We start from the raw sequence: 26,085 nt of genomic DNA on the forward strand, positions 1-26,085 counted from the left end.
GAGAGTCAGGCGCTAACTCAACACACGAGGGACATGTATCTCTCAACATGAACGGTTATGTGTGCTTTGTAGCTAGAGGATCAAATGCTTCTCAACCTCAAGCGACCAAGAGTAGTTTTTCCCCAAGTGTGTCAAACAACAACTACTCGAAGATGCCCATGAGTGTTAAATCTGCTGAACAGCAGTTTGCTCTCTATGCATCTTTTATTGCTTCGTATGAGAATTACATTCAGGGTAAGATTGTTGATCCTGCAATTTTGGATGAAGACTATGATCAGATCGATGCTGATGATCTGGAGGAGATGGATCTGCAGTGGCAGATGGCTATGATTGTCAGAAGGGTTAAGAGGTTCATGAAGAAGACTGGCAGGAAGTTTGTCGGAGAGAGGCCAGGGTTTGATAAGTCGAAGGTTCGCTGTTACAACTGTCAGCAGAATGGCCACTTTGCAAAAGAATGCAAAAATGAACGTGTAGAACGCAGTCAAAACAGATCTACACAGCAGAGTGGTAGTGGTAATGACTATAGAGCCATGATTTCCAGACAGAACGAGGAGTACAACTGGAATCTGCATGTTGAAGAAGTATTTGAACAGGCCAATTTGGCAAAAATCGAAACTGCAGATAGTGAGAAGGGAACTGGCGAAAATGAAGCTTACATGGCAGATGTGGCAGACCAGCTCACCGAGGTAAGTACCGAACTCCCTTGTACTAAGTGTGAACATCTGTCTGAACAACTGACAACTATAACTGATCAGTTTGTTAGTTTGGATGCGCAATTTAAAACTTTAAAAGAAGATCATCATTTCACAAAAGCTAGAGAAAATAGTTACAAAGTAAAAATTAAAGCTAGTGAGAAAGATATTAAAAGTCTTAAAGCAAAGCTTGCTGAAAAAATTCAAGTGATTGATCTTAGCTATGAAGTTCTAGAAGAGAAAACCAAACTAATAGCTGAAAGGGAAAAACAGATAGCTGATCACCAGGTAAAAGTGGTGGAACTTAACAGGAAACTTGAGCAATTCAGAAATTCCTCCGCTATACTTGATCACCTCGTTAGTGATCAAGGTTCCCCAAAAAGGGGAGGAATTGGTTATCATGAAGTTCCACCACCTTTCAATCATAATTACACTTATGATCCTAGTAATCAGAAATCTGTTGATGTTGACTATGGTCAGACAGTTCCAGTTCAAGTTACTATTAAAGAACCAGAAGTTAGTGAGCCTGTTGCAAGTGTTAAGATTTCTATTCCGAGTCCTGTCTCATCTAACTCAGACAAGTCTTCTGAGTCGAGTGAGACAAAACAAGAGGAAGTGTTACCAAAAAGTGGAGAGAAAAATAAAACACCTGAAAAGAAGTCTCCACTAAACCCGTATGTCCCACCATATGTGAGACAAACGGGCAGTAATACAGCCTCAACATCTAAGACAACTTTTGATAAGAAAGTTGGACACAGGATTTGTTTTAGATGTAATCAATTAGGACACCTTGTTGCTGATTGCCCTCTGAAGCAGAAATTCAGAGGTGTGAGGACTTCAAAATCTGAGAAAAGAACTAACGTTAATCAATATAATGGTAAAAATGAAAACCCATCAAATTTCAGAAAATGGACTAATCAAGGTTTTCAAAGAAATAGATCTTAGTTTTTCACTGCTAACAACCAAACCTTAAGTAATAATTCTTTTAATTCACGAAGGTTTGGATGGCCTCATAGTCAATCCACAAGAAGGTATCCTGTTAGGACTCACAGAAATTATTATGATACTAACTTTGGACAACCAAGGTACGGAATATATCGACCCAAGACCAATCGGTCTTGGGTCCCCAGATTTTAATCATCTGCTTTAATCGTGCAGGAACAGTTAAACAGGGCTGCCAACAATCAATGGGTTGTGGATAGCGGCTGTTCCCGGCACATGACGGGTAACAAGAAATTGTTACACGACTTGAAACCTGTTCAAGGAGGAAGAGTGAGTTTCGCAGGAGAGAGCGGTGGAAGGATTACAGGAATAAGGACGGTGTCAAATGGAAAGATGACTTTGGAGAAAGTAAATTTTGTTGAAGAACTGAAGCACAATCTGCTGAGTGTTTCGCAGATTTGTGACAAAGACTACACCGTACATTTTACAAAGAATGAAGCGATTGTGTTGTATCCTGGTTTTAAGATACCAGAGGATTGGATTGTTATGAAGACTCCAAGAGTGAAGAATACGTATATCATGGACATGAGGTCTACTGAGATGGCCACAGAAGAATCGTGTCTTCTGTCAAAAGCAACTGAATCGGAGTTCGAGTTGTGGTATAGGAGAATGGGGCACATTCATCTTCGGAAAATGAACTACCTTGTAAAAAATGGGCTTATGCTGGGTGTTCCCTTGAAGAATTTCAACTTTGAAGACAAATGCTTATCATGCAAAAAGGTAAAGCAACACAAGAAATCCCATCACACCAAGAAGGTCAATTCAATTGTCAGTACCCTAGAATTACTTCACATGGATCTCTTCGGTCCCGTGAATGTAAGAAGTCTAGGAGGAACATCTTACTGCTTGGTGATCACTGATGATTTCTCTCGATATTCCTGGGTATATTTTTTGAAGTCAAAGGATGAAACAGTGCAGATGGTAAAGAATTTGATTACCAAGGTTGAGAATATCATGGGGAAACGGGTTAAATTCATCAGGAGTGACAATGGAACTGAGTTCAAGAACTATGAGATGGAGATCTTCTGCTTACAGAAGGGGATAGAACACCAATACAGCGCACCGTATACTCCGCAACAAAATGGAGTGGCTGAGAGGCAGAACAGAACTTTAATTGAAGGAGCCAGAACCATGCTGGCTGATTCGAAACTTCCCGTGGTGTTCTGGGCTGAAGCTGTTGCAACAGCCTGTTATATCCTTAATAGAGTGTTAACTGTTAAAAGATTAAATAAAACCTGTTATGAACTTATGCATGGGAGAAAGCCCAACTTGAGTGGTCTTGAACCATTCGGGTCCCCATGTTCGATATTAAAGACCAATTCTAAATTTGGTGAAGTAGCCGACAAAGGAATCTTAGTCGGATACGTTGTTGGGACTCCCAACAGACGGGTCTTTAATACATCGAACAGCAAGGTTGAGGTGGTGTGTAACACTGATATCACAAGTTACAAATCACCAAAACCAAGCTCGGGACCCGCTGGGGTTTTCGACTATGATAGACTTTTTAAATCTTTTAACATACCTTATCTGGATTTTGCAGAAGTTGAGGAAAGAATTGCTACGAAGATGATATGCGATGAGGAAGACACTTTGGTGCAACGACCACAGTATGATGAATGTCAGCCTTCCTCGTCAAATGCTGTCAATACCCCTGCTGCCTCTACTGAAGAGGAATTCATCAATCCATTTCACTCTCAACATCAATCACCCATTGATGAGCTATCTTCGAACTTGGAAGATAATCTGAATGTCAGTTCGGTTCCGACTACGAGAATTCACAAAGATCATCCTTTGGAGAACGTGATAGGTGATCTGTCCGCTGGTGTACAAACAAGAAAAAGCTTGAATGAGCACACCTGTGTTTACACATGCATTAAAGACACGGGCATTATCAACGAATGCTTGTACACCTGCTTCATCAGCCAGATTGAACCAAAGAACTATCAAATGGCTCTTAAGGACAGCTCGTGGGTCGAAGCCATGCAGGAAGAGTTAGCTCAGTTTAAGAAAATGGAAGTATGGAATTTGGTTGAAAAACCGAAGAATGTGCATGCGATAGGCACGAAATGGATCTTCAAATGTAAGAGAGATGAGAAAGGGATTGTTATCTGGAACAAGGCGAGGCTGGTTGTTAAAGTCTTTAATCAGCAAGAGGGGATTGAATACAATGAAGTGTTTGCTCCTGTGGCAAGATTGGAAGCCATTCGGCTGTTTTTGGCATTTGCTGCTCATAAGGAGATGAAGGTCTTTCAGTTGGATGTGAAGAGTGCGTTCCTAAACGGTAAAGTCGACGAGGTTGTGTATGTTGAGCAACCTCCGGGTTTTCCTGACCCTGACTTTCCCGATCACGTGTACAAGCTAAGTAAAGCGCTGTATGGACTACATCAGTCACCTTGTGCCTGGTATTCAACCTTATCGGATTACTTGCTTGAGAATGAGTTTGAAAGAGGTAAGATTGATAGCACATTGTTCTTCAAGAGAAAGGGTAGCGACTTTCTGCTGGTGCAAGTCTACGTGGACGACATTATCTTTGCTGCATCAAAGGTCGCCATGTGTCAGGAGTTTGAGGCCGTCATGAAGAAGAGATTTGAAATGAGTGCTATGGGTGAACTAATTTTCTTTTTAGGATTGCAGGTTGATCAGAAGAAAGACGGGATGTTCATTCATCAGACGAAGTATGTCCATGATGTTCTCAAACGCTCCTAGATGGAGGACAGCACTCCATATGATACTCCAGTCTGCGTCAATCACAAATTGGGTGCTGATTCAGACAACGATGCAGACGTGGACCCAACCCAATATCGGGTAATTATAGGTTCTTTAATGTACTTAACTGCTTCTAGGCCTGATATAATGTTTGCTGTTTGTCTTTGTGCACGCTTTCAGGCAAACCCAAAAGAATCTCATTTGAAGGGTGCGAAGAGGATACTGCGGTATCTCAAAGGCAAGCCGAAGCTGGGGTTGTGGTACTCGAGAGGAGGAGACTTGGAGCTAGTCGCTTACACAGATTCTGATTATGGAGGGTGCAATCAGAGTCGGAAGTCTACAACTGGTGGATGTCAGTTTCTTGGTGGCAGACTAGTGTCGTGGCAATGCAAGAAGCAGACCTCAGTCGTAATTTCAACCTGTGAAGCAGAATACATGGCAGCATCCAACTGCTGCTCCCAGGTTCTTTAGATTCAACAACAGTTGCGCGATTATGGTCTGAATTTCTCATTTACTCCTATTTGCATTGATAACACTGCTGCTATCTCAGTAACTAACAATCCCGTAAAGCACAGTAAAACTAAACATATTGACATTGGTCATCATTTTATACGGGATTGTGCTGAGAAGAAACTGATTGTGCTCGAAAAGGTTGACACGTTAGATAATTTCGCTGACTTGTTCACGAAAGCGTTTGACAAAACTAGATTTCAAAACCTTGTTGAGCTGAATGGGATGATCAATCCCGAGTAACCATGTCATATGTTTGTGTTTGAATTAAAAAAAAAAAAAAAACGTCACCATCGCTTAAAATTATGTCGGTTGCCTTAGTTTGAATGACATATCTTCGGATATGTTTGGTCCTCATTTCTACTTGTAGAATATGAGGATAGCCATTAACCAGATGACTGAAAGTGACCGGGGCGGTTTATGATGTGGTTTCATTCTTTCGCTGAAAATTAGTCGATCATACTTAGTTAGAAGGACACATACTAGTATGTGGTCGGTCCAGCTGATCCATTGGATCTTCGGGATAGCCGTTTCCCTGAAGACTTTGATTTGGTCGGGGCGATTGATGTTAAATTTTTTCTTTTCGGGAGATGAAATTATTTTTCAAGTCTATTACTTCGTAAGAAGTACCTTTACTATGGTTAACAGAAAATTGATCCAACCTTTGAAAGTGATAGATATACTGATTCTATGTGCTTAACTAGTGAAGTTATTAGGCCTAAAAGACTTTAGAACAGTCATTGTATATCATGGTAGCTTTTTTTGGTGCGTAAAAGTAGAAGTGATACTAACTAAATCTACTCGATTTTATGTGGAAACTCCTTAAGAGTTGTGCATGTCTTCATACATATCTTTCCGAATGATAGGCAGAAAAGCGATTACCCAGTCATACACGAGCCCGTGAATGTTCTGATTCCCGTGAAGATAGCGTGTTAAGACGCTGCAGTGATCCAGATTCGGGACTTGCAGTTGTTTTCTACGTGAAGTTGTGTATATACATGTTAAATAAAAATAATAAAAAAAAAAATTTCTAGAGTTCATAATGTTAATGATTATCAATCAAGACGCAAGAAGGTGAATAGGAAGCAGAGTCTAAGATCGAAGAGTAATTGTTACTTAATCAGACCCTACGGGTCGAGGTCAATTCGGGGTGACTTGGGGAAAGCCAAATACGCTTTGAGAATAGATAGGAGGCATCATAATCTGAGTTGTTGCCCACTTAAGTTTTGAGCTTAATTGAACCTAACCCGTATCACATAAACAATGAAAACCATTTTAAGTATATTACCTGCTTACAACCTGTTTCTTTATGTCATAATACAGCTGAACATGGATCTATGTGACAGTCACGTAATTAGTATGATCCTGTTCGGATCTTTTCTAAAACATGGTAGTCCCTGTCGAGACTGAAATTTGATCCCGTGTACTTTAATTTTTTAAATTTTTGTTACTTTTGTAATTGTTTGATTTTATACCTGGTTACTTGGTCTTGATCGTATCATTTAACGCTTTAAAGGATGTTTTAAAACTTTATTGAAAATTGTTCAAAGTATAGGGGTTTGTTTTGTAAATACCGGCGAACTTGTTCATAACTTCGCCTGGAATAGGCGAAGTTATCGATAACTTCGCCTGTACTAACTTTGACCCTATATAAAGAAGTTTTAAGGTCAGACGATTTATTAATTTCCAAAAACCAGCGAACTTACTGTCAACCTTAGCGAACTTATCGATCTAAAGCGTCTATGTTCTTATTTCGATTCCAATCCTTGATTCAAGGTGTGTAGGGTTCGATTATCATATTATCATTGTCTATTGAGGTTAATCATCGGTCGTTTCGACTCGATAAACGACCTCGTTCTTTCGAACCTTAAACACCCGATTTCAAACTTGTTATTACGTGATAGTAAACTACTTGAACGTCTAAAACTTCATAAAATCATGTGTTACGGAGTCCTCGATCTCCAAAATCATCATCTACACGTCGTTCCATTAACCTATCTGTTGCCGATTCGAATTCGGCGAAGTTACAGTTTAGGCGAAGTTATCCGTAACTTCGCCTGAGGTTTAACTTCACCTGATTATTAATTTTTAAAACAGTTTATGAGGCGATGTTGTGGTTAGGCGAAGTTATCATTAACGTCGCCTGGACCTTTGTACTTAACAGTTATCAGACGAAGTTCAAGTTGAAGCGAAGTTGTTTCCCAACTTCGCCCCACCTTTAACTTCGCCTGTATAGAATAGATCACAACTTCGCTCATGGTAACAGGCGAACTTGTGATTCGCTTTGACGTTTATCTAACTTAACCTGTTTGTTGCAGATATGGCTGCTGTTGCTGGAGCAGGTGGTGCAGGCAGTGATGACGGAGGTGATAACCAGAGGCAGTTATTCCCGGGTCACAACATGTACATAACATTAGACCCGGAGGCGAGCGGAGTTGATGATTTCCGCGAAATCATCACATTTCTGTTACGCTCGCGGATATTCCATGCGATTACAACAACTCTACCGATATCCTTGCCCAACATTGAGGATTTTTGGCAGACTGTGGAATATGACTGTAGAGTCGAACCCCCGGTGATGCGCGCAACAGTCAACAATCAGATTGTTCAGTTCTCTTCTGAACAAATCCGGGCGGCTTTACGATTTGGAAATGAGACAAGGGATGACCCAACAGAGTTTGTAGCTCCTTTCCGTGATGGAGCGTTTTTGAGAATGGGATACTCTGGTCCCTTGGGGGATACGCAGAGGAGGAAAGGATTTTTACTTGACCAGTGGCGCTTTCTCATACATGTTATGATTGTTTGCATGTCAGGGAGAAAGGCGGGCACTGATGGCATGGGCGCGACCATGCAGTCAACAATGACTGCTCTGACTTACAACAAGCGATACAGCTTTAGTCAGATGGTCTTTTATGAGATTGATCGTCAAAGAAGAGCGATGGCGCGTGAGCGATTTATCATGTATCCAAGATTTCTTCAAATGATCTTTAATCATGTTGCTCCAACGCTTCCTCAGCGCCGTCCGATCCGATACGTTGAGAGTGTGAATAAACGGATCTTCGCCCAATGTAGATCCTCCAGTGCGAGGAGCAAACCTGAGCTCCGTCCTCGGCATACTCCACTGTTTGGGTACTTAATCAACCCGGGGTATGTACCTGCTCGTGGGGACGAGTTTAGGGACTCGGCACCACAACTGGCAGGAGCACCTCAAGCTATACATGCTGCACCTGTTGTGTCACCGGAGGAGAACGTGGACCTTGATGCAGAATTTGGTGGTCAAGGCTTCTTTGATATGGATCGGGTGGATCCAGAGGAAAACGTACAGGTATCGGTAGCCCAAGTGTCGACTGTGAATGTTACTAGGATAGCTGCTACAGTGGCTGGTTCTGATTCTGATGATGAAGTGGCAGAGGCAAGAAGGATTATGGTAACTCGAGAAAGACTACATGGGAAAAGAAAGAGAACAGATGATGACAGCGAGTCAGATTATGAGGAAGAGGTACAACAGTTGATCCGGAGGTTAAGAAGGGAACGGATAGGTGCAGGATCGGGAGCCGGTGAGAGCTCTAGGGTGGTACGTTTCACTCCACCAGCACTATCCGGTATGACAGTGGTTCCCTCATCATTACAGGTTACAAGGCCAAGCGCTACGGATGTTCCCGTGGTAGCTACCTCATCTGCATTTGGCCTCCCACCCACTACTTTCCAACTTTCGGCTCCTGAGATCGTTCGTTGCCGCCTCCGACTGTTACTCCATCGGAGGTCGTGGCACAATTTATCGAGTCGACTGTTGTGGCCACTGCAGGGTTATCGGTGACGATACCACCTGCGGTTACGTCTATTTCTACTTATGAGGTCCCGGTGACATCGGAAATCCCTCCTCAGTACACTCAAGATATATCACATATGAGGTTCGATTTCGATGCAACCCTATCAGACTCTGAACGAATAGCAGCACTTGAACGGGTCGTGGCAGAGCAGTCAAGGATTAATCTTATCCAGACCCAGGCTATTCAGCGCCTAGTTGCAGAGAATCAGATGCAGTCGTCCCTGCTGGTAGAACATGGAAAAATCATAGATGCTTTCAAGGAGTTCTTGGCATCTCAGGGGGAGACGAGCTGTAAAGGCGATGAGTTGAGGACCAAGAGACGAAATGATAGAGACGATGATCCCAATGCATCGAAAGATGCAGGTGGTGAGTTGCCAAGAACTGATTAAGCTCTTGGAACTTCCACAACTCAGGGGGAGTCGACAACTGCAGCTGGTGATGATGATGTGGTGGTAGTGGACGTAGAGGAGATGGATGATGGTTTGGTTGGTGATGATGATGTACTACCGAGTGATGTGATAGAGAAGATTGGAGAAGAGATTGTTATTGATAATGAGATAGAAGAAGGAGAGATAGTAGAAGAGAATGTGGAGCATGAGATACCAGATGTTGAGAAGATAGATATGAGTCAACAGATTGGAAGTGATAAGACTGAATGGGAAGAACAGCCTAGATGGAAAGAAGGCTATGCTCAGTGGTTCGTCAAAACGAAGAAACCGGCGGTCCCTACAATGTTTAAGAAGAGTTACAACATTAAAGGCTATGCTGAAGTGAAGAAAGGGATTATTTGCTGGATATATGATGAGCAGTTGAGGCTCTTCGTGATTAAAAGGTATGACGGTGTTCAGTACTTTAGAAGGATGTTGAGATCATTGAATACACTGCCAGAATGTGAAGTGAAAGACTTAGCCAGATTGGGATTGATAAACAGAAGTGACGATAATATGGCTAGAGTCATTGGGAAGATTGTGTGGAAAGAAAGTATAAAAGAGAAGAAATTTGAGCTGTTGAAACCACAAAAGGGAAAACTTGTTGAAGACAAGGATAGAGGTTTAAGAGCTGATGGAAAACCTTGGATGATTATGAAGTATAAACCGATCCGATGTTTGAAAGAAGTACCGATGAAATTAATGCCCAAGGATGTGCTTAAAGACCTGAAGTGGTGGTATGTAGATTGTGAGACAGCTGAGGCAGTGATGGAAGACGAGGATGAACAAGAGGTGCTAAGAGTTTATGATCCGATGCACTTGGTAAACTTATCGCAAGCTGATTTGCAGGTGTTGAATGATAAGAAGATATTTTATATTCCTGCTTGGAAAGACGAAGCGAGGAAATATCAAAGAGTTGTCTCGGTTTGTGTTCGAGAAGGAGTGCATGCTTGAAGATAGAAGATTGAAGATTACTAGACACGTGTTTGAAGCTAAAGAGATGAAGCTACTGCCAAGGGGGAGTCTGTTGGTGCATGATGTCAGTAGCTCAGTGTCGAGTGTCTGTAATCGTGTTAGTTAGATTTGAGTTTTGTATGTACGCGAAGTTGCTAACAAGTTCGCTTATATGGGCGAACTTGTTAGACAAGCGAAGTTAGGGACAACTTCGCCTGAACATGCCAGGCGAAGTTGTCGTGTCTATATAAGATGTTTGTTTACGGCTTATTGATTTATTAAGAGTTTAGTTTATTCGTGTATTCGAGTCAGAGAGTTTTGTATTCAGTGATCATAGTATCACGTGTTTACGGTTGGAATACAACGTGTGTTTGATTATCGTATCGTGTGTTAGCTCGTATTGTTTTCTATACTCGTAACGTCTTACGTAAGGATTCCGCACCTACGTAGAACGCGATATCTTGTGTAGATCCGGCTGGGAACCTACACTCTTGCCTAATGGGTCGTTCGAGCCCAACAACTTGGCCCAAGGCCCAACACTTGGCCCAAGGCCCAACAACTTGGCCCAAGACCCAACAATTTTGCCTGAGGACCAACACTTGGCCCAAGGCCCAACACTTAGCCCAAGGCCCAACACTTGGCCCGAGGCCCAACACTTGGCCCGAGGCCCAACGACCTTCAATTAACTAAATCCACCCTACGATTAAGGTCGGGGCTTACCATGATGCACCACTCGCTCATCGGCAATCAAATCGAGTCGAATACGCGCGTAATAAACCTTAAAACAAATTGTTAAACGAATCAGCCCCAAATGGGCCAAATTCCCATTTTAATCTTTTCATTCATCATAATTACGTCACCCGAGTTGATAGGGTTGACGGTTCCTTTTTACAACTCTCAATTTAACATTTAAACGAAAATTCGCGCACCGCCGACTCGATTGACCAAGCACCAACCAAAACAGCCCCGAGCATCAAAAAATAATTTTCACACAGCCCTTAGACTCCCCTAGGGCCATGCAAACTGATTCGGTTGGTCATCCAACCGATTAACGCATCAAACTCAACAATTTACAATTCTACACCCGATAAACCCTAGTTTTCGAACTAAAATCGAATGACCGACCTAAACACCTCCAATGGCCACGAAATTTTAATATGATGTAAATGCCATACCTGGGGATCTTTCTACACCGGAAACTCCAATTTTTATCCACGGGAAGTGGATCAATTACACCTTGGCCGAAAATATGTCCAACGAAAAGTTCCAGCAAAATTGAGCATCAAACGATTAGGGGTGAACAAAAAGAGTGTTGGGGATTGTAGTACATACCTTGAACTAATTCTAGGAGCTTGGAATTGATCAAAAAGTCGAAGCAAGGAAGGGAGGGGGGCTGGTCTCTTGGCCGATCGGACAGCAGCTGCTACTAGGGTTTATTTTATTTTTTTTATTAGTGTTATATTATAAAACATTTTCCTTCTAGCCCCCGGAATTTAATATTAATGCAACTTGGAAGAAATGTTAAGCGATTAGACGTACCGGGATGACGTAAAGGCTTCCGAGAAAAGTTGGATAAATCCCGAGAATTATACATACTCTACAAGCTTTAATTCTTGAAACCAGAATTAACGGGCGTTACAAGTCCACCCCCTTACAATGGGATTCGTCCCTGAATCCCGATGCGACAGGAACAACTGCGGATAATGCTTCATCATCTCGTCTTTGGACTCCCAAGTGGTCTCGGAACCCCTACGGTGTTTCCACTGCACCTTCACCTGTCTAACCACCTTATTCCTCAAACGCCTCTCCTGACAATCAAGAATAGCAATCGGTTGTTCAACGTAGTTCAGCTTACTATCGAGTTCAATATCATCGAGAGGCACATGGGCCTCTTCATCCGCTAAGCATTTCCTCAGATGGGACACGTGAAAAGTCGGATGAATCCCCGCGAGCTCCTCGGGCAATTCCAACCTATATGCTACCTCACCGACTCGGGCCAATATACGGAACGGACCAATAAACCTCGGACTGAGCTTCCCCCTCTTAAGAAAACGAATAATGCCCTTCCAGGGAGAAACTTTTAACATAACCCGATCCCCAGCCTCAAACACAATAGGCCTTCCCCTTTTATCTACGTAAGACTTCTGACGATCCTGCGCGGCCTTCATAAATGTTTAATCTTGTCGAGTTTCTCAGTCGTAGCCTCGACCACCTCCAAACTACCCAACTGCTTCTGACCAATGGAACCCCAACAGACTGGAGTCCTACAGCTCCTACCATACAACATCTCAAACGGTGGCATCACAATCGTGGCGTGATAACTGTTATTATACGAGAACTCTACCAACGGTAAGTGACGGTCCCAACTACCACCAAAGTCGATAACACAAGCCCGCAACATATCCTCGAGAGTCTGAATGGTCCTCTCGGACTGACCATCCATCTGCGGATGATAAGCAGTACTGATGAGGAGTTTTGTGCCCATCTCCTCGTGAAACATTTTCCAAAACCTGGAGGTGAAACGCGTATCCCTATCCGAAACAATAGATACCGGAACCCCGTGCCTAGAGACAATCTCACGAATAAACACATCGGCCAGCTGCTCAGAATTAAAAGTCTCTCGAATCGGCAAGAAGTGAGCGCTCTTGGTCAGTCTATCCATGATTACCCAAATGGTGTCATAATTACCCCTAGGAGTACGAGGCAGTTTAGTCACGAAATCCATAGTAAGATGCTCCCATTTCCACTCAGGTATTTCCAACGGCTGAAGTTTCCAAAACGGCTTCTGATGCTCGGCCTTAACTTGTAGACACGTCAAACACTTGCTCACGTACTGAGCCACCTCAAATTTCATCGCAGGCCACCAATAATTTTTCTTCAAGTCTTGGTACATCTTGGTTGCGCCCGGGTGAATAGAGTAGCGCGACTTGTGTGCCTCATCCAAAATTTTATCTCTGAATCCCCCATACTTCGGTACCCATAAACGGCCATCCTTATACTTCACCCTGTCACCGACGTCTTCCAACAATTTCTCCTGACCCCAAACACGTTCGGACATAATCCATTCCACCTGCAAAACCTCATTTTGAACGCTGGCTATTTGCTTCAAAATATCGGGTTTAAGGATGAGCTGGTAAGATTTTACATGAATCGGCTTCGGTTTCTCCTTCCGGCTCAACGCGTCAGCCACCACGTTAGCCTTACCTGGGTGGTACATAATATCCAAATCATAATCCTTAATCTACTCCAACCATCGACGCTGACGCATATTCAGTTCCTTTTGTTCAAAGAAATATTTTAAACTCTTATGATCGGTATAGATAACACAGGGAACACCGTACAAATAATGCCGCCACAACTTAAGCGCAAACACAACGGCCGCAAGCTCCAAATCGTGAGTAGGATAATTCGCCTCGTGAGGCTTCAACTGCCGTGAGGCATAAGCGATGACTCGACCTCACTGCATCAAAACACACCCAAGCCCCTGGTAAGAGGCATCAGAATACACTACCAAATCATCGGTGCCATCAGGTAAAGCTAAAATCGGGGCATGCGTCAATATGTTCTTCAACTCGAGAAAAGCCTCCTCCTGTTCCGTACCCCAAAAGAACTTAACACTCTTCTTAGTCAACTTGGTCAGTGAAGAAGCAATTTTCGAAAAATCGGGAATAAAGCGGCGGTAATACCCCGCCAAACCCAGAAAACTACGGATTTTAGATGGAGACTTAGGAGACTCCCATTCATTCACGGCTTCCACCTTTGCAGGGTCAACCAGAATACAACTTGGTTAATAACATGACCCAAGAATTGAACCTCACGCAACCAGAAGGAACACTTAGAAAATTTCGCATACAGTTTGTTCTTCCGCAGAGCCTCCAACACTTCCAAGAGATGACCGGCGTGATCGGATTCACTTTTATAGTACACAAGAATGTTGTCGATGAACACAATAACCGGACGATCGAGCATCGGTCTACAACCTGGTTCATAAGATCCATGAACGCAGCCGGTGCGTTGGTCAAACCGAAAGACATCACCAGAAATTCATAATGTCCACAATGAGTGCCGAAGGCAGTCTTAGGAATATCTTCCTCCCGAATCTTCAGCTGATGATACCCGAACCTAAGGTCGATCTTCGAGAACCAACTAGCCCCTTGGAGCTGATCAAATAAGTCGTCGATCCTCGGAAGCGGGTACCCATTTTTATTAGTGAGCTTATTCAACTCACGGTAGTCAATGGACATTCGCATGCTACCGCCCTTCTTCTTAACTAACAAGACCGGGGCACCCCAAGGCGAGATGCTCGGTCGAATAAAGCCCTTATCAAGCAAGTCTTCATTTCATTCGGCGCTAAGTTGTTCGAGCCCAACAACTTAGCCCAAGGCCCAAACACTTTGCCCGAGGCCCAACAACTTTGCCCGAGGCCCAACACTTGGCCCGAGGCCCAACAACATTCAATTAACCAAATCCACCCTACTATTACGGTCGGGGCTAACCATGATGCACCACTTGCCTGTCGGCAATCAAATCGAGTCAAATACGCGCGTAATAAACCTTAAAACAAATTGTTAAATGAATCATCCCCAAATGGGCCAAATTCCCATTTTAATCTTTTCATTCATCATAATTACATCACCCGAGTTGATAGGGTTGACGGTTCCTTTTTACAACTCTCAATTTAACATTTAAACGAAAATTCGCGCGCCGCCGACTCGATTGACCAAGCACCAACCAAAACAGCCCCGAGCATCAAAAAAATAATTTTCCCATAGCCCTTAGACTCCCCTAGGGCCATGAAAACTGATTCGGTTGGTCATCCAACCGATTAATGCATCAAACTCAACAGTTTACAATTCTACACCCGATAAACCCTAGTTTTCGAACTAAAATCGAATGACCGACCTAAACACCTCCAATGGCCACGAAATTTTAATATGATGTAAATGCCATACCTGGGAGTCTTTCTACACCGGAAACTCTAATTTTTATCCATGGGAAGTGGGTCAATCACACCTTGGCCTAAAATCTGTCCAACGAAAAGTTTCGGCAAAATTGAGCATCAAAAAACGATTAGGGGTGAACAAAAAGAGTGTTGGGGATTGTAGTACATACCTTGAACTACTTCTAGGAGCTTGGAATTGATCAAAAAGTCGAAGCAAGGAAGGGAGGGGGGCTGGTCTCTTGGCCGATCGGACAGCAGCAGCTACTAGGTTTATTTTTTTTTATTAGTGTTATATTATAAAACATTTTCATTCTAGCCCTCGGAATTTAATATTAATGCAACTTGGAAGAAATGTTAAGCGATAAGACGTACCGGGATGATGTAAAGGCTTCCAAGAAACGTCGGATAAATCCCGAGAATTATACATACTCTATAAGCTTTAATTTTTGAAACCGGAATTAACGGGCTTTACATCCCCATATCTTCTAAATATCAAGAAATCTCCCTATATCTCAACCAAATCTTTCACTTAGATTCTACCCGCATTCTAAAGTCAACTTTGTAGACCCAGATCTCCTCCTGAAAGATTCACATCGGCCTCACCTCGTTTTTTCATGATTTTGACCTCCAAATCGACTTAATGTCAATACCGTGCAAGAACTAAAATTGCAGTGATACTTTTACTTTGTCATCCTGTTTAAGGTATCAAACGAACTCTGATTTCGTTGATTCTTTATCCCACTTCCAAGGATTTCATAATGTTTAGTTTGGTTGAATTCCCAGATGCATTTGATGCCCATAAACGACCCGACATCAGCCCGAAAGGGTCACGAGCTCTAGAGGTATAATAGGTGAGTTTGCACTCTTGTTGTTTTGTGAGTTCAAAACACTTTATGCTCATGAAACTCTTCTAAACTCTTGCTAGGATCATAATCCCTCAATCACAGCCAAAACACACCATTGAACCCTTATGATTGGCTGGAATCAATCAAAGGAGAAGCCGTTAAGTAATCCCAGGAAGTTTCATTCTCCTTTTTATCTTTGATTTCAATTCTCGTGTATAATAGCTTTAAATCCATCCTTGGATCCCGACCTAGGAGTCCTCTGATCCTCTTTCGTTTTCTGCTATGTTTTGCCAAGAGGTAGACCCGAAGAAGCACCCTTAAACCGGGTATCACACCTACATACCAATATTATAAGTTTCATGCTCCTAAGTGTATGTTTGGTTTGTAATATCCTTAAATCTCGTTTCCACATAATGTAATCGGCCTCTTGTGACCTTGTTCTCGGCATACTTCAGCCCCACCTAAAGCCCCAGAGCCTCCTTCAACAAGATAAACTAGAAGCTCGACTTGTTTCCTTTGAAATTCATGTCTTCTACTAACTATTGTACTAAGCCTTTATTCTTTCAAATCCCAAGAAATTCACAGATGTTTGGACTCTCTGAAGCCCTCTACTCGTGTGTGAAATCAGCCCTAATACAAGGTACACAAATCCTAACCGAAAACATTCGTTAAATACTTCTATTATTGAGTTTTACACATCATATAGGCACAAATGACATCCATAACAACCAAAACATTATAAACACTAAATTTCCAGTAAGCTAAACACCCTAATCTCTACATAATGATCCTTTGCTTGAAAACCCATTTTGCACAACATTAAAACCGTTAAACCGACATTATGTATGTATGTATATAAAGGATTAAATGTGAAAACCATACAGATTTTACTAAAAAGTGCTAAAAGCATAACTCTTATAGTAAATTTAAAGTATTTTATGGGTTTTAGAAAAAAGAATCACCTTGATTTGATTTACGAGTCAACGACATGGTAAAAACCGAGTTAAACGCGTTAAAAACTCGAAACAAAAGAAAGTTCATATTTACTAGAAATTTTTACACAAACATGGTATTTTCATTAAATTACACTTACAACTATTATAAAATGTTCTCCTAAGTTTTTTTTAATAAACTATACCCTAATTAAACGACTAAGCTTTATAAAACGCGATATATACCTAAACAGGCAACTAGAAACATATATTTTCGAACCACATACATTTTCTTTAAAATAAATAAATCCAAAATATCTATTTTTACAATTTATAAACTGAGATAATTTATATTACTTGAATACCAAAAACTTTATACTCTCTTGCACATTGAATATAATCTCATAACTAAGAAGCTAGTTCATTTTCCAATATCTAAAGTTTTATTCTAAGGATTAATCTAACCCGAAATCATATTATTTAAAATATGTAAATGCCTAAACGTTAGTGTGAATAAGTATAGATATGTAAAAAGTTACTAACATGTTTAGTAAACTGAATCGTTGACCATTATTAGACCGCACTTAGTAATCGAAACTAGAATATCATCATCATTATTGTTGTTATTATTATTAATTAATATATGTGAACTATATATTTAGATATATATCAATCTAGCATGAACCGTAATTATATTCTCATAAGACAAAACTCAAACATTCTAATTAAGAACACTTTGTTCCTTCACATAATGCGATAACCAACCATAACCCTTAATAACCTAAATAAAAACATAACCTTAACCTACTTAGGTCACAAGCACATATAATATGATGCATATTATGTTTAGTGTCATGTTATATGCATTTAGGGATGCCTATCATTTGGAGATGTTTATGACGTAGAATACAAGATTTCTTTAGTATTTTTTTCTTCACGCATAGGCCAAAGTGAGTTCATACGCACTCTTTTTTTTAAATTTTTAGGTGGATACATGCTTCTATATTTTTAAATTTTTGGTGTATTATTAATCAAGACCGACGTTGCTGCAGTGAACAATCCCCGAAACTGTAGCACAATCAGTAACTCCATTAGGAGCCACGAAATATATGGGTAGTACTATATGGGGAAGACCCCGCATATAATGGGCCTATATCATGGACGACCTCCCACTGAATGATATAATGATTATATTGTGACATATATTGTCACAGTTTTGTAACTTATGTTGGCAGACATAAGTAAATTTGACCCATAACAATAAGGGGTTTGGGTAAGGGGTTTATATATTTTAAATGTTCACAGGTCGTGGACACAGGCTTGATTGTGAACTTGCTTAATGTGCACCATACTATTTAGATCATTTTTATATAAATGTTTTCATAATATAAACTCATGAACTCACCAACTTTTTAGTTGATCCAATTATTTTAAGCATGTGTTCAGGTACCTCTTCTCAAGATGTGGAAATATAGAGATTTAGACAGGATCTTGTTTGGAGATAGAAAACCCTTTTTAGAAGACCTACATCGAACCATAGAGATTAACCCAAAGAAGCCATGATGGATAGTAGAACCTATCCCCTAATTAGATGGTAGTTGAATTTCTAGCTTGTAGTTGTATTTGATATTTAATTGTAACATGACCTAGTGTCTTAATATACATTTGTTACCTTATTTCTGCTGTGTTTTGATTGGTATTCAATCGTCACCTTCAGTCCCCTGGTTGGGGTGTGACAGATTGGTATTAGAGCCTGCGTTTTAGCGAATTAGGTTTTCTTGGAGATTCCTAGGCTTTAACCGACAAACCTTGGGACTAGAAAATTAAGACATCCACATTGCTTAGGCTTTGACCTCCTTTTAGTACTTTAAGAAAACCTAATATTCTTAAGCCTTGATTTATAGGATTGATTGTTATGTGACAATATTAGTTGATAAGAGTGTGCATATACTATAGCTTGTTGCACACACAATTAGTTCCATGATGTAACAATTTTGGTTCAAAATAAAACTATAAACACAAAGAACCCACATAATAGGACTACAGTGGGAGATTACTGGAATGCTTTGTGAGGTGAACTAGCAATTACGGTCGCGAACGTAATTGTGACTTTACAGGCACATGAGCATTCTTGGAAATCCTATTGGGTCGCCATATGTTTAAGTTATAACAACAAATTATCAAATACCAATATTAACATATAACTCCTAATAACAACCATTACACTTGACAAAATATATTTTTCCACCAGCTTAATTAATTATTGTATCATCTTGTAATTGACGCCCTCGTCATTGTTTCAACGAGACAATAGTGTATCGACTCACTATGAAGCACAAATCATATTCCAACATCATTACCCCACTAGTTGAACTTCTTAATCCCCTACCGTTTTGATGATCCTGAAGAGATTTTGAAAAAGCCTTTACAAGCATGAGTTAACTCAGAGCAACTAAGACTTATCACGTACGTCATGCCCATCATGACCATATTTCATTAAGGTGGCCCTGGTGAAACAATTTCCTTAACTCTCTACAAGAATTGAAAACCCCCTTCTTTGTTTTCAATTAGCATCAAAGATTTTGAGATAACCCGGAAAGCTGATGTCGACTTAAGCCAACTTACATCTTTTTTTTCATTTTCTTTTATAAAGCTCTCCAAATTATTCATGCGTCTCCCTCGCGAATTCCATCACACTACTTAAATAATTCACGTACTTTGCACATAATTATGTTAAATAAAAAAAAAAGTTATGTATATATTTTTATGATCAAATTAATATTTTGAAAAGCAATAAATCATCATCATCATCATTATTATTATTATTATTATTATTAATCTTAAACTAGATTTATTAATATTAAAGCTATAAATGTAATTATTAATGTTATCTTTTTAACATAAATTTGTTACTTTAACAATTTTATTACTATTATTATTACCAATATTTCTATTAAAACCAATTTGAAATTGTACTATATTTTTACTAACAAAAATAATAAAAGCAACTGCTGAGATTAATACCCTTTTGTGAATCAATTTAGTTTTTAACCATGTTATAACTATGATTCTTTTCCAATAATAGTCATAACTATCTTTATATAAGGACAATGATTTTTTTAATCATTTTCGTTAACAAAATTATCTCTTCTGTTACTATCATCTATATTAGTATTATAATTTTGTTATTAAGCATATATAAAATCTTCCTTGTTGAATAGCAATAAGCTAGATTGAAACCCATAGGACTTTCAAATTGTAACATCCTGGATTTTTCCAAACCCATACTTGGTACTCATGACCCGACTCGTTTTTTGCTCGGGAAATTTTAACACTGAAAAGTTTTACGTTTATCGAGGAATTACTATACAATTTATATTTATATATTTAATATATATATAACTTTAAAGAATATACATTTTTAGCCCAAACTAAACTTTAATCTCATAATGTTTCCATTTCCAATCTATATGGACTGAATTGCAATTTCTGTATAAAACCGTTATAATCCATTAACCAGATCCGTTAACCCATGATCCATGACCCGTTTAGCCATACCCAGGACCCGTTTCTCTTACTTGATGCACAATTCTCGTCATAAACTTGGAATTAAATCGTGTTTATGATTGTTCTTACCTTAACCGGCCTAACAAACCCCATTAATTTAGAAACAAGATCAAATAAAACTCTTAATTGATATCTAGGAACCTACTAACCCTAAAAATCAATTATATAACCTAGGCTTCATAATATTTCAATTGATCTTGTCTGCACCTCCTCCATAGCCCGGCGACTGAAAATCCTAACTCTAATTGTATTAAGTTTGGCCGTAGACCCTTGTTCGGATAGTATTCTGGCCGCCGGCGACGTAGTTCATCGTTGTCCCCGATTTCATAATCATCTGAGGTAATTAGAACGTGTATCCTGTTCGTATAACATCGTTTAACAGTAGCCCTAACTTAATTGTATAAACTCTTAGCGGATTGATCGATTGCATTACCTAGGGTTTATAATCAAAGTGGTATACTTAGTTTTTGTATAAATCAAACTGTTTCCAAACATTAAGCAACTGACACACCAGCCCAGCAGCCCAGTTGGCTGGTGTGTGTTCAAATTCCGGCAGTAGGTCATGGGTTCGAGTCCGAGCAACCTTTTTTTTGGATTATCTTAGTTTTTGATTGTTTTGAATGATTTTTAATAAAATATAATATATTATGGTTAATATTAAATATTAAATAAACAATATTTATTCAAACCGACGTCATAAAGGTTAACGGGTTCATGTCAACTAGTTTCATTACAAGATTTCGTTTATATATATATATATATATATATATATATATATGGATATATATATATATACACGTATGTATATCTTGTTATTAATAATAAATCATTATTATTTTATTAATAACCGAAATTATTATTAAAGTTTCTCGTTGTTAAAGTATCTTTATGAAATTTACTTATATTTATTAGACGTGTATATATTTATATATGTATATATATGTATTATTTTTAAACAAAAACTATAATAAAACATATTAAGAGTGTTAATTATATTTTTGCCAACGAATTTTGTTAAAGAATTTTAAAATATAAATTTCATGTTAATTATACATTTAAATCATTTTATATTTCAACTCATATCTATTCAAAAACTAATTATTCGTAAGTTAGATTATATGATAAACAATGATTTTTTTATAATTAAATAATAACAATAATTATTAGATGTCAATCGTTCAATCCATAACATACCAGTCATAATTGTAACTCAAATTTCATCGAAATCCCAAATTCATTAAACATATTCCGTCATTTATAATTCGTTCATAATATTTTATTATTTAAATAGGATTTTTGTCGGTAATTCTTGAAAGTGCGATTTCCACTTTCTTGACATACTCATTCCCGTTTGACTCAATCGATCAGGTGAGTTTTATCATTCACCTATTTTACTTGATTTTCATAAACGTTTTGGGGACATATGCGTATATAATACTATACATACATCTACCTATTCTAATAAAGTAAAATAAATGGGAACACTTGTCATGTTTTGGTTAATTCTCACAAATTTTTTTCCTCCAAAACTAATATACCCTAATATATGTAATAAATCAATAATTATTCACTTTCATTTTACACTATATTTATATATTTTATAAATATAAATACTAACATATTATTTTACTATATATTTCAAAATACTTGGTAAATTCCAAAAGTCAACAACAAATCATGTTTCTCAAATGAAAATTGTTTCGGGTTTTTTGTAAAAGTTAAATTTGATTTTACGGGTCAAAAGTTGGTAAATAGATTGTTTGGTACAAGTTAACTACATTTTGGTCAAAATTTATTACTGGTCAAAAATAAAAATTTTGAGTATTTTTAAAAGTTTGAGAAAGCAAAATAGATTTATTGTTAAATTTGTTATGAGTTCAAAGTGTTGACTTTAAAATGTCAAAAACTTGAAAGTTAGAATTTTAAACATGATTCGTGTTTCAAGTTTATTTTTAAGGGCATTTTTTGAAATAATCAAAAGGTTCAGGATTTGACAATTTGACTATTTTTCCCTCAACTATAAAATTTTAAGAAAAAATTGCGAACGCTTTCGACATGCCACCCCCATGCCTATCAATGCTTCTAACTTTTATCAAATTTGAAATATTTATGTCAACATTAATTTTTCCTTCAATGGTGATCAAAACGTTATATGGGAAACATGTCATGCAAAACTATGCCCAAATGAAACAAAAGATTCACAAAATTGAATTGGTTAACATGCTATTTTTTATGTTGTCAAGTAGCCCTCTGAAACTTATCAAAATCTTTTTTATGATGTAGTTCAGAAAAACAAAGTTATTGAAGAACATCCATTGCTACAATTTAATATCATACTTTCCTTTGATAGGTGGTAAATTAATAAATATATTAATAAAGGTAATTGTATTTAGGCTGAGTGGTTAGAACTACAATCGTATGAGAAGTTTTATTTTCAAAATTGGTTCATAACCAAAATTCTTTCAATTATACATATATGACACCGAGAATGAATTTTTCAATAGAAAGAAGCATTCTCGGGAACGATTTTGCACGGGCATTTTTTTTATTAAGTTCATTTAAAAAAATCATTTTGTGATATAAATAAAATCAATTTATGTACACATTGTATAGATATAAGCATAGATGTAATACATTTTTTTCCATATACGCTATGTAATTATTTGTTTTACTTATAATTTTATAATTTGAATTATCCCGTGTGTGACACGGGCTCTAAAACTAGTATCTATATATACATACATATCAAAAATAGCAAACATGTAATTGTGTGTGATTAATCAAATCTAATTGTTATGTGCTTATGTGTTATTGTATTCATTCGTTTGACACATCCCCTTGGAGAGGATTCTCATTCTATAGACCACCGCCCGATTCGCTTGGCAACGGTTTAATCAACAACTTACATGCTTATGGTTTGATTTCATTACCGCATTTATTACGTTTTGCTTATTTATTATATTATCCTTATTTTATTGCAAAATTTGTGGTAAACTCACTCAACATGTGTTGTTGACCAAAACTCCATTTTCTATGCATATGCAGGTTGACTGAGTTGAAGGATGGACACTTAGAAAGACCTTAGGGTTATATTGAAGACAAACTTAAATTTAGTTGATTGTATTTATTTATTTGAATTGTATTGTTGTATTTGAATATTGTGTATTATTTGAATTAAATAATTAATTAGATATTGTCACATTTTATGTATGATAGTGTCTTCGAGCTGTGAGCAATCGAATCACGTCCCGGCATTTCCGCCTTAGGTTGGGGTGTCACACAAATCATTACCGAATTATAAGCTAGATTGAACTTGCATCCCTTTCCAACATTATTCGAGACCAACAAACTATGCCCGGATGTTTATCTTTTCTACATACAGCCATATTGACTTCTCCTTTCCATATTTGTTTCTTGACCAATACAAGGCAAGTTACTTTCCATAACCAACTATCCATGAAGACAAACCCGAAACGATGTTAAGTTTAATCGTTAGACATCAACGATCACAACTTTTCCAAATGACCACATACCATAATTGATATCTCTGGAGTTATATAAACGATCTCCTACTCTTCATAATGTGAACGTCATTTCCCATATTGACATCAAATTTCTATTGTTAATGTAATACTTAGTTCAAGAAATATTTTCTTGCATAAACTTGAAACCGACAATTAGGGCCCTTCTACACCAAATATGTGTGTTTAAAGGCTCCAATGTTTAAAGCCTTTATGACGACCGTTGTGATGGATTTGGAACTCTCTATGACCCCGGCCTAGTAGGCTTGACTATAGAGTCACGAATTCATGATTCTGGGTGCTACCGACTAATCTTCAGACATCCAAAAAAATAAGTCTCCTTGAATATTCAATTTCATTTTTCTCATGCTCCATTTAAATTCCTATGATTGTACTCTAAAAGCCAGAAAGTCCTCTATTTGGCAACATCTTGAAGCTTCATTATCTCTCTGTTGAACATTCGATATCTACTTCATGAAGGACTAGCCCTAAACAGATTGAAAAATGACTTTACAACAAATATTATCAACAAGAAAATGAATCAATCGTAGGGGGACATTGTTTTAATAAAATAATTTTTCCATATCATGGCTGCCTACCTCACTAACTAGGCAATTACTATCAACTTCCACATGGGCATTTTGTTCCACGATACGAAAGTTATAAAGACGAGTGTCATTCCAAGATTTGTGTCACTTCTTTAGGTTTACTTATCTTGCACTATTAAGGTCCCCATAAGCTCCCGTTTGACGTATAAAATTAATTACCCCCCCCCCCCAAATACCTCCTCAAATTGTGCTTCCATGATTTTCAAATAGTCCGAATGAACAATCGTGTACTCTAAATTGATAATCTTTTCTTTTGAACTCCAATTTGAAAACATCTGTTCTCTATCGAATCTTCAAGCAGCTAGAAACCGTAATTGTTTTCAATATTTATAATCGTATTAGATAAACATAACCTAAATTAAATTTCTAGGAAGAAATTTCTTTAACATTGGGAGAATGTAACAACCCTGATTTTGGGCCTAATTTTTTTTTCTTTAAATGTTATCTATTTAGTATTTGATTTGCAAAGAACTATTAGATTGAAAAAAACTAGAAAAAAAATAAATACAATTTGGAAGTTTCATCCTTTTTATCTTTGATTTCAATTCTCATGTATAATAGCTTTAAATCCATCCTTGGATCCGACCTAGGAGTCCTCTGATCCTCTCTTGTTTTCTGCTGTGTTTTGCCAAGAGGAAGACTCGAAGAAGCACCCTTAAACTGGGTATCACACCTACATATCAATATTATAAGTTTCATGCTCCTAAGTGTATGTTTGGTTTGTAATATCCTTAAATCTTGTTTCCACATAATGTAATCGGCCTCTTGTGACCCTGTTCTTGGCATACTTCAGCCCCACATAAGGCCCCATAGCCGCCTTTAAAAAGGTAAACCAGAAGCTCGAATTGTTTCCTTTGAAATTCATGTTTTCTACTAACTATTGTACTAAGCCCTTATTCCTTGAAAATCCAAGAAATTCATAGATGTTTAGACTCTCTAAAGCCCTCTACTCGTGTGTGAAATCAGCCCTAATACAAGGTACACGAATCCTAACCAAAAACATTCGTTAAATACGTCTATTATTGAGCTTTACTGTTGAGTCGGATTTTTGATAAGGAAGATTGGAATTTTCTCAACCTCCTCATGAAACGGCTAAGTATGGACTTCGAGTAAGCTTAGACTATCGAGCATGGTTTTACTACTTTGAGCAAGGTCTTCAGAACCCTTGGTGGTTAATTCCTCTAAGTGTTAAGGCTTCGAGCAAGCTACACTTCAACGAGCAAGAGTGTATTTCTATCGAGTATGGATTGCCAATCGAGCAAAAAACTTGATAATTCAAGTTATAACTAAGTGATTCCGAGCACAGGATGTTCGAGCACATGGTGACCAGCATGGATGCAATAAGAAGATGTCATATGTTCAAGCAAGGACTTCGAGCATGGTTCAGTCCCCCGAGAAAGATTTACATCCGAGCATGCTAAAGATTGTTCAATAAGTCTCAAGACAGGATTGAAGGCATTAAGAAGAATGAGCTGGCTCGATGGACTAATTCGAGAAAAGAATGGATTGGTCAAGAGGAATGAAAGCTTGCTGGAGGAGAATATCTTCA

General features: G+C 38.4%; 1 pseudogene; it reads right to left on the reverse strand.

Moving 5' to 3' along the window:
- Positions 1–25,401, reverse strand: part of LOC143587927 (ubiquitin-conjugating enzyme E2 5-like) — a 32,226-nt pseudogene extending 6,825 nt beyond the window's left edge.
- Between the last annotated feature and the right edge of the window lie 684 nt (positions 25,402–26,085).

Source organism: Bidens hawaiensis, unplaced genomic scaffold (genome assembly GCF_021521415.1).
Source record: "Bidens hawaiensis isolate Kalapana, Puna unplaced genomic scaffold, B.hawaiensis_p1.1 tig00035926_1, whole genome shotgun sequence".
Taxonomy (NCBI): domain Eukaryota; kingdom Viridiplantae; phylum Streptophyta; class Magnoliopsida; order Asterales; family Asteraceae; genus Bidens; species Bidens hawaiensis.